The 10,355-nt window shown below is 54.6% G+C and overlaps 2 non-coding genes and 1 pseudogene across 2 annotated transcripts; all 3 read left to right on the plus strand.

Moving 5' to 3' along the window:
• Positions 1–1,279: 1,279 nt before the first annotated feature.
• On the plus strand, positions 1,280–3,425 carry LOC146720305 (small subunit ribosomal RNA; annotated as a pseudogene).
• Positions 3,426–4,226: 801 nt separating this feature from the next.
• On the plus strand, positions 4,227–4,381 carry LOC146720306 (5.8S ribosomal RNA). The gene has a single exon (XR_014926131.1). It is a non-coding gene; the product is annotated as a 5.8S ribosomal RNA (ribosomal RNA).
• A 1,042-nt stretch (positions 4,382–5,423) lies between these two features.
• On the plus strand, positions 5,424–9,614 carry LOC146720307 (large subunit ribosomal RNA). Its single transcript, XR_014926132.1, has one exon. It is a non-coding gene; the product is annotated as a large subunit ribosomal RNA (ribosomal RNA).
• Positions 9,615–10,355: the final 741 nt, after the last annotated feature.

Genomic DNA, 10,355 nt, shown 5'->3' on the forward strand with positions numbered 1-10,355 from the left:
ACAATAGGACTTTTCGATCGTTCGCTCTCCGCGACAGTGTCTCGATTGAACGCGCCTTTCGGCGCTCGCGCTCGCATACGGCCGTGCGTAGGACCGTGCGTCGCCGACCGCCTGGCCGGCCGGTTGGGTACTATAAGAGATACGTCGCGCTCGGCGCGTCGAACGAGTCGAGCGAGTCCGGACGAGTCGTAAACGTACTTTCTCGAGTCTCTCGCCACTCCGGCGTGTTTCGACCGCTCTCCGTACCGTCGCCGACCGCTTGGCCGGTCGGTTGGGTACTATAAGAGGTAGGAGAGATTAATATTGTACGTGTCGCGCTCTCGACGTTGACAAACGAAGAATCGCCCGAACGGGTCGAGGACGGGTTTTGTCGGGTCGCGACTCTGACACGGAGAGAACATTTATATAAAATGTTTGATTTTGGAAACCACGAATATATAAAATAATATACGATCGTCGCAGAACGCGCCGCCGCCAAGTCTTCTCATGCTTGGAGGTTGCGTGTCTCGCGAGAACGTACGTTCGACTCTCGCGTCGTCTCGTATTCCTCTTCGCCGGGGATTACGGTGCGGCTCTTCTCGTTCGTCGCCGAACGCGCGCAAAATTAACGCACACTTATTTATTACGAGCACAGCATTGCCACGAGTCGGTGTCGCAAGACCGAATGGCTCTTATGTGGCGCGCACGCCTCTAGTGTGTTGGCCGCGCGGTTCCCTCTCGTTTCGTACGCAGCAGCGGAATCGTCGCGCTTACCGAGCATCTACTCCACGGATACGAGTTTGCGGGAAGAGTTGCTTCTTCCCGCTCGCTTTGTACGCCGTAGCGAAATCTTATTGCTGGTCGTGTGCGGTTAAACGCGTACGAACCAGACAGAACAGTCCTCGACGTCTAAGCATCGCCATCGTCGATCTAGCGTCAGGGTGAATCGCGCGGTCTCTCGAGACCGCGCATCATAACATTTGGGAGAATAAGAACACGAGTATTTTGATCTTGTGGATTTTTGAACGGAGAGGAGGAGGAAGAAGAGGAGAGGCGGCGGCGTCGGGGGTTTACTCTCGCCTCCGTCGTTCTCTCGTACGCTTTACATAATAGCGTTAAACACAGCAGAGTGTCGCCGACCGGCTGAGCAAGACCGGCGGCAAATAAAATGGCACATACGAGCGTGTCGCGCGCGCGTCGGTGTTTCGGCATCGAACGCGCGCGCGCGCGAAAAAGAGCTAGCGACAAGTCTTCGGGCTCGCTCGCGAGTTACTCCCTTGCGAGTAACCGAACACGAAGCTCCCTGGTTGATTCTGCCAGTAGTCATATGCTTGTCTCAAAGATTATAAATGTAATTTATTTAATTACATTTTTATTTTTTAAATAATACATATATACGTTCCAAAAAATATAAGCCATATTATTATATATGTACGTGTGTGTGGGTGTATAACTATCATTTAATACACATTCACGTTAAATCACATCATTTAATCATATTTAATAACTATATCACTAACATATATAATTAATACTTATAATAAATCATTTTTAAAGTAATTTTTTTTAAATTCTAGTTATCACTTTATCAGAATTATGAAAAAAAATTGATACAATTGTTAGAAAACTTAAATGTGCATAACTTTTTAATATATAGGCATTAATAAAATAAACATAGTGATTGTTAATTTTTTATATCGGGACAGAGTCCCGACCAGTGATGGAAGGGACGCTTTTATTAGATCAAAACCAATCGGTGGCGGGCGGCTCGCCGTTCGTCCACCGTTTATTTTGGTGACTCTGAATAACTTTGTGCTGATCGCACGGTCCTAGCACCGGCGACGCATCTTTCAAATGTCTGCCTTATTAACTGTCGATGGTAGGTTCTGCGCCTACCATGGTTGTAACGGGTAACGGGGAATCAGGGTTCGATTCCGGAGAGGGAGCCTGAGAAACGGCTACCACATCCAAGGAAGGCAGCAGGCGCGCAAATTACCCACTCCCGGCACGGGGAGGTAGTGACGAAAAATAACGATACGGGACTCATCCGAGGCCCCGTAATCGGAATGAGTACACTTTAAATCCTTTAACGAGGATCCATTGGAGGGCAAGTCTGGTGCCAGCAGCCGCGGTAATTCCAGCTCCAATAGCGTATATTAAAGTTGTTGCGGTTAAAAAGCTCGTAGTTGAATCTGTGTCGCACACCGTCGGTTCACCGCTCGCGGTGTTTAACTGGCGTGATGTGGGACGTCCTACCGGTGGGCTTAGCCTCGCGAGGGGCGGCCCAACTAATATCCCGTCGCGGTGCTCTTTACTGAGTGTCGAGTCGGGCCGGTACGTTTACTTTGAACAAATTAGAGTGCTTAAAGCAGGCTACCTTCGCCTGAATACTGCGTGCATGGAATAATGGAATAGGACCTCGGTTCTATTTTGTTGGTTTTCGGAACCCCGAGGTAATGATTAATAGGGACAGATGGGGGCATTCGTATTGCGACGTTAGAGGTGAAATTCTTGGATCGTCGCAAGACGGACAGAAGCGAAAGCATTTGCCAAAAATGTTTTCATTAATCAAGAACGAAAGTTAGAGGTTCGAAGGCGATCAGATACCGCCCTAGTTCTAACCATAAACGATGCCAGCTAGCGATCCGCCGAAGTTCCTCCGATGACTCGGCGGGCAGCTTCCGGGAAACCAAAGCTTTTGGGTTCCGGGGGAAGTATGGTTGCAAAGCTGAAACTTAAAGGAATTGACGGAAGGGCACCACCAGGAGTGGAGCCTGCGGCTTAATTTGACTCAACACGGGAAACCTCACCAGGCCCAGACACCGGAAGGATTGACAGATTGATAGCTCTTTCTTGATTCGGTGGGTGGTGGTGCATGGCCGTTCTTAGTTGGTGGAGCGATTTGTCTGGTTAATTCCGATAACGAACGAGACTCTAGCCTGCTAAATAGGCGTACCTTATGGTATCGCGAAGGCCCCCGGCTTCGGCTGGCGGGTTTTTACTACCAACGTACAAACAAATCTTCTTAGAGGGACAGGCGGCTTCTAGCCGCACGAGATTGAGCAATAACAGGTCTGTGATGCCCTTAGATGTTCTGGCCCGCACGCGCGCTACACTGAAGGAATCAGCGTGTGTTCCCTGGCCGAAAGGCCCGGGTAACCCGCTGAACCTCCTTCGTGCTAGGGATTGGGGCTTGCAATTGTTCCCCATGAACGAGGAATTCCCAGTAAGCGCGAGTCATAAGCTCGCGTTGATTACGTCCCTGCCCTTTGTACACACCGCCCGTCGCTACTACCGATTGAATGATTTAGTGAGGTCCTTCGGACTGGTGCGCGGCAATGTCTCGGCATTGCCGATGTTGCCGGGAAGATGACCAAACTTGATTATTTAGAGGAAGTAAAAGTCGTAACAAGGTTTCCGTAGGTGAACCTGCGGAAGGATCATTAACGTTCCGGAGGTCCTGCTCTGCGTCGAGAGTCCTCTCTTTTGGGAGAGACGCGCGCTCGCAGCAGTCGGCGACTGAATGGACGCGCTGAAAAGGCGCTCTCAGAGAAAAAGAAAATAACGGATTTGACGGAATTTGTTGGTTGTGTTTTGATATAACGACGGACGCCGTCGCGCCTCTCTGACCGAAAGTAGTCGGCAAGCAGAGCAGCGCGCCCGGCGGTGTTCGACGACGATTCGGAGCGAGACGCTTCGCGATCACGCTCGTGTGTGTGCCATTCTCCGTCCACACACACACAGAGCGTCGATTCGGCGTTGAGCGCGAACCGGTGGTAACCTATGCCCGCGCACGCGTGTGTGCAGCACCCACGACGTTCGTCGACGCGCGCCCTCCCCGTTGTCGCGGGGCAGCGGTCAGCGTGCCGAGAACACACGGTGTGCGACCGCGAGTGCCGAGCGAGAGGACCCCCATATATTATTATAATATATATATAACACAGAGAAGGGATCGATGATATTTCGACCAATCTGTCAACTGTGTCGGTCCGACGGTTTCTTCAAAGAGCTTCCGCCCCGGCTCTCCCGTTGCGGGAGAGACGCTCCGAACGAGAAACACACAACTCTATCTTTGTGCCGTAGCCTTCCCTGGCGGGAGGCGGCGGTCCGCGCGCGTCCTCGGACGCGCGCGGACAGGCTGATCGAAGAGCCACCACGATTATTCTCTCTCTCTCGTCCGAGAGAAGAGACCACGATGGTTGAACGAGAAGCGCGTTTCTTTCGCGAACGCAAAAATTTCGAACGATTACCCTGAACGGTGGATCACTTGGCTCGTGGGTCGATGAAGAACGCAGCTAATTGCGCGTCAACTTGTGAACTGCAGGACACATGAACATCGACATTTCGAACGCACATTGCGGTCCACGGATACAATTCCCGGACCACGCCTGGCTGAGGGTCGTTTTAGTACCCCTAAACTGCTTGCGCCCGAAAAGCGCGCACGGCCACGACGCGGGCGACCAGAGAATGGCGCGCGCGTCGCCTGTGCCCTGTGCAACGCTTACAATGGGCGTACGAGCGATCCGTTGGACGTTCGCCCGAGGTGTTTGTGCCGCGCCGACCGGCCGCGGTGCAAATTCTGGCGTCGTCTGAAATGACACACCGAAATAATAATAATAATAATGAGGAGGAGAAGCGCACAAGCGTGTAAAACGTTGGCGAACGCGCGCCCAGAGAATGCTGCGCGAATTAAGAGGGGGAGCGTGTTTGTGTATCCAAGTCGTGTGTGTACGCGAGAGCCGAGGAGAAATGGGATGAGAGTAAGAGCGCGCGCGAAGGGAGCAACAAACGGCCAAAAAAAGGGTCAGGACAGTGAATGGCACCGCTTTCCCTAGAGCGGCGCGTGCGTCGTTGTCTCCCGAAAGTAGGTAGCGCTTGTCTCACCGTCTCTCTTCTCCGTACATCACACAGACTGACCGGACTGCTCTCGCACTCTGTGCCGCGTCTCTCGGTGCGATAGCGCTCGCGCGTCTTATGCCGAGGCGCCCTTGCCCGCACACATAACGGTATTACGGAGAAATATACGGCGCGTCGTCGTCCGGCGGAGAGAGCATTCGTAATCCTTTACCTCTTTACGGAGAAGGGTTTTTAATCGCGAGCCGACCGCGTGTCCGAGTCCACGAAATTTTCGTAAAGCGAAAAAAGGGGACCGGCGCGCCGCGTCGTGTACTCGTCGAATCGATTCCGCCCGAATTTCGTATATAAAAGTGAAGGGAGAGCCGAGAATCTCGAACCCCGCGATATATCGTCTCCATTACCACCAACGAGTGTGTGTGCGGTAAGCGCCCCGGCGATTTGCCTTCTCGCGTATTTCGTGTGCTGCCGCTGCTGCTCTCTCGTTCGACGCTCTCTCTCTCTCTCCCTCTTATTAATATATATTATAGAGGAGAGACGACAATGAGCGACGCGGAGGAGGCAAACGGCTACGAAAACTCACTATGCGACGACCTCAGAGCAGGCGAGATTACCCGCTGAATTTAAGCATATTATTAAGCGGAGGAAAAGAAACTAACCAGGATTTCCTTAGTAGCGGCGAGCGAACAGGAAAGAGCCCAGCACCGAATCCCGCGGTTCCGCCGCAGGGAAATGTGGTGTTTGGGAGGATCCGCTTATCCCGAGGTGCCGCGTCGCGTCCAAGTCCATCTTGAATGGGGCCATTTACCCGTAGAGGGTGCCGTAGCGACCGGTGCGCGCCTCGGGAGGATCTCTCCTTAGAGTCGGGTTGCTTGAGAGTGCAGCTCTAAGTGGCTGGTGAACTCCATCTAAGGCTAAATACGACCACGAGACCGATAGCGAACAAGTACCGTGAGGGAAAGTTGAAAAGAACTTTGAAGAGAGGGTTCAAGAGTACGTGTAACCGTTCAGGGGTAAACTTAAGAAACCCAAAAGATCGAACGGGGAGATTCATCGTCAGCGGCGCTGGCTTCGCGTCGGTCGGCGATGTCCCGCGGAGTTCTTGCGGCTCGCGCGCGGGCACGCTACCGTGCGCCGATGTCCGGCGCTCGTCGTCGTGCACTTCTCCCCAAGTAGAACGTCGCGACCCGCTGGGTGCCGGTCTACGGCCCGGGTGCGGTGTCTGTCGCGTCGCCGGTAAAACGGCACGCGACAAACCCTCGGTCGCCCGGCCGGCTGCTCGGCGGTACGCGCAAGGTATCAGGCCGCACTATTCACGGTGCGTCGAGACCGTCGCAAGCGCGCGCCACGGTACTCGGAGGTTACGGACTTCGCGCCGTCCCCGGTCCTGGCCCGCTGTTGGTTACAGTACGGTACACCTTCGACAGGCCTGCGAACGTCTCCCGCGGTCTCGCGGGAGACCGATACCGGTCGGCGACGCTACTGCTTTGGGTACTCTTAGGACCCGTCTTGAAACACGGACCAAGGAGTCTAACATGTACGCGAGTCATTGGGACTTGTCGCGAGATTTAAAGGCGTAATGAAAGTGAAGGTCGGCCCTGGCCGTCGACCTAGGGAGGATGGGCCGCGTCGCGATGCGGCCTCGCACTCCGGGGCGTCTCGTTTTCATCGCGAGAAGAGGCGCACCCAGAGCGTACACGTTGGGACCCGAAAGATGGTGAACTATGCCTGGTCAGGACGAAGTCAGGGAAACCCTGATAGAGGTCCGTAGCGATTCTGACGTGCAAATCGATCGTCGGAACTGGGTATAGGGGCGAAAGACTAATCGAACCATCTAGTAGCTGGTTCCCTCCGAAGTTTCCCTCAGGATAGCTGGCACTCGGCCGTTCCGCACGGAACGCGCGCGAGTCTCATCTGGTAAAGCGAATGATTAGAGGCCTTGGGGCCGAAACGACCTCAACCTATTCTCAAACTTTAAATGGGTGAGATCTCTGGCTTTCTTGAATTATGAAGCCACGAGCATCTTCGGATCAGAGTGCCAAGTGGGCCATTTTTGGTAAGCAGGACTGGCGCTTGTGGGATGAACCAAACGCAGAGTTAAGGCGCCCAACTCGACGCTCATGGGACACCATGAAAGGCGTTGGTTGCTTAAGACAGCAGGACGGTGGCCATGGAAGTCGGAATCCGCTAAGGAGTGTGTAACAACTCACCTGCCGAAGCAACTAGCCCTGAAAATGGATGGCGCTGAAGCGTCGAGCCTATACTCTGCCGTCAGCGGCAAGTGGGGCGGCAACCGGGAGCGGGCGTTAGTCTTCTCTCGCGTCGTCACGAAGCCCTGACGAGTAGGAGGGTCGCGACGGTGAGCGCAGAAGGGTCTGGGCGCGAGCCTGCCTGGAGCCGCCGTCGGTGCAGATCTTGGTGGTAGTAGGCAAATACTCCAGCGAGGCCCTGGAGGACTGACGTGGAGAAGGGTTTCGTGTGAACAGCCGTTGCACACGAGTCAGTCGATCCTAAGCCCTAGGAGAAATCCTATGTCAATGACGGCGTACAATATACTCGAGTGTCGAGAAATAATAATAAATATTATACAAAAGACACCCGCCCGTCGGGCGAAAGGGAATCCGGTTCCTATTCCGGAACCCGGCAGCGGAACCGCATACAATTCGGGCCCTCGTAAGAGTGTTCGTCGGGGGTAACCCAAAATGACCTGGAGACGCCGTCGGGAGATCCGGGAAGAGTTTTCTTTTCTGTATAAGCGTTTCGAGTTCCCTGGAAACCTCTAGCAGGGAGATAGGGTTTGGAACGCGAAGAGCACCGCAGTTGCGGCGGTGTCCGGATCTTCCCCTCGGACCTTGAAAATCCAGGAGAGGGCCACGTGGAGGTGTCGCGCCGGTTCGTACCCATATCCGCAGCAGGTCTCCAAGGGTAAAGAGCCTCTAGTCGATAGAATAATGTAGGTAAGGGAAGTCGGCAAATTGGATCTGTAACTTTGGAATAAGGATTGGCTCTGAGGAGCGGGGCGTGTCGGGCTTGGTCGGGAAGCGGATCTGGCTGACGTGCCGGGCCTGGGCGAGGTAACGGTCGGCGTTCTCGCGCCGGTCCCGTTATCCGAACTCGGTCCCGTGCCTTGGCCTCCCGCGGATCTTCCTTGCTGCGAGGCTTCCGTGGCGGCGCGAGCCGTCGTGGTCGTCCTCTTCGGCCGCCATTCAACGCTCAGCTCAGAACTGGCACGGACTAGGGGAATCCGACTGTCTAATTAAAACAAAGCATTGCGATGGCCCTCGCGGGTGTTGACGCAATGTGATTTCTGCCCAGTGCTCTGAATGTCAACGTGAAGAAATTCAAGCAAGCGCGGGTAAACGGGCCCCTACGTCTGAAGGATCTGCTTGTCCTGGCGTACGTAATACGCAGTGTATGTGCGCTGTAAGGGGGAAATCCCAGGTGTGGATCCCGATTCTAGCGGAAGGGGAGTAACCGCGATGTAGCCGCCCGGCACCGCTGGGGGCGCTTACTGGGGGGCTAACCGCCCCCCCAGACCCCCCGGTGCGGTCGTAACCATGACTCTCTTAAGGTAGCCAAATGCCTCGTCATCTAATTAGTGACGCGCATGAATGGATTAAACGAGATTCCCACTGTCCCTAACTACTAGTCATCTCTTCCCTCCCTTCCAAAAACTTCCACCCAACAGGTTAGAGCGTGTGTCCAGGCCGGGACACAAATGGACAGGCCTCCCCGTGGTCCCCGTGGGCGCGGCGGGCGAGATGCGGGACCGTACCAGCCTAACACGCATACCGTGTCCAACGGCGTAAGTGTGGTCCCTAGGAGGGTAAATCGGTGGAGCAGCAGGAGGGCTCGCTCGTCGCGGCTAAACTGTCCATCCTGCGTACGCCCGCAGGCGCTGCTGGATTTTTCTACTGCCGTTCTCGGGGCGGTTTCGTGGGACGGGTGGGTAGCAGTTGTGGCGTATGCCCGTAGGGGCGAGGCAGCCGGAGTCTGTTGCTTTCGTGGCAACAGCTCTTACAATAACTGTCCCTATCTACTGTCTAGCGAAACCACTGCCAAGGGAACGGGCTTGGAAAAATTAGCGGGGAAGAGAAGACCCTGTTGAGCTTGACTCTAGTCTGGCACTGTAAGGAGACATGAGAGGTGTAGCATAAGTGGGAGATGGCAACATCGCCGGTGAAATACCACTACTTCATCGTTTCCTTACTTACTCGGTTAGGCGGAGCGCGTGCCCCGATGGCTTCGCGCCCCGGCGGTCACGGTTGTTCTAGAGCCAAGCGTGTCAGGAGTGGCGTGAGGCCTCGGCCGATCGCCGCGTTAATACTCCCGCGTGATCCGATTCCGAGGGACACTGCCAGGCGGGGAGTTTGACTGGGGCGGTACATCTGTCAAAGAATAACGCAGGTGTCCTAAGGCCAGCTCAGCGAGGACAGAAACCTCGCGTAGAGCAAAAAGGGCAAAAGCTGGCTTGATCTCGATGTTCAGTACGAATAGAGACTGCGAAACACGGCCTATCCCAATTTTTTTTTTACTTTTGGTTTGAAGAGTTTTCAGCAAGAGGTGTCAGAAAGTTACAACAGGGATAAAAAAGGCTTGTGGCGGCCAAGCGTTCATAAGCGACGTCGCTTGTGTGATCCTTCGGGGGGTTGCGGCTTTCCATCATTGCGAAAGCAGAATTCGCCAAGGTCGGATTGTTCACCCCCCACAGGGGGAAAGTGAGCTGGGTTTGACCGTCCCTGAGACAGATTAGTTACCCTACTGATATGACTATCTTGCGTAAATAATCCTGCTCATCGAGGGAACCGCGGTTCGGAATTTGGTTCACCACCCCCGGTCGACGGGGCCCCGGGGGTGCGAAAAATACCATCGTGGGGGTTTTGCTAACCTAAGGCCTATCCTCTCTAGCGAAGGTGCAAAAGATATCTCTAGGAGTCCTGGGGGGTCGAAAGGCTCCCAAAAAAATGTGACCTAAGGCGGCCGTTTCCTCGGGCCGGTCGTCGCACGACCCGGTTTGCGTACGGCGCCAATCGCCCGTCGGGGGTCTCACCGCTCGACGGCCGGGTTTTTTAACGGCGATCAGGTTTTGCAAGTTCGATGTCGAGACTGGGAAACGTCTGTAATGACTTAGGTACTGGCGGGTGTTGTACTCGGTAAGCCCGTTACCCCCCTGGCGGAAACTGTGAGAAATCAGCCCTCGGCTTTGGGGGTTCGTCTTGTCGGTTTTTGACGAACCCCACCGTTGAAGGGCGAAGAAGCGCGAAAGAAAACCCCCGGAAACACTGGGGGGAATCTCGTCCGGCGAAAGAAAAACCCCCGCAAAAGGGGGGCTTGGGGTGAATTTTCTCGCTCCGGGGAAAGAACACGCCGGACGGACTTGGATGGGAATTCTCGCTCGCCGGCGAAAACAAACCAACCGCGAACAGGGCTTGAAAAAATTTCCGCTCCCGGCGAAAGCAACACGCCGCGAAGGGGCTTGGATAATTTCTCGCTCGCCGGAAAGCCAAAACCCGCGAACGGAA

Source organism: Nylanderia fulva, unplaced genomic scaffold (assembly GCF_048542155.1).
Source record: "Nylanderia fulva isolate GAGA-0341 unplaced genomic scaffold, ASM4854215v1 Scaffold717, whole genome shotgun sequence".
Lineage (NCBI taxonomy): Eukaryota > Metazoa > Arthropoda > Insecta > Hymenoptera > Formicidae > Nylanderia > Nylanderia fulva.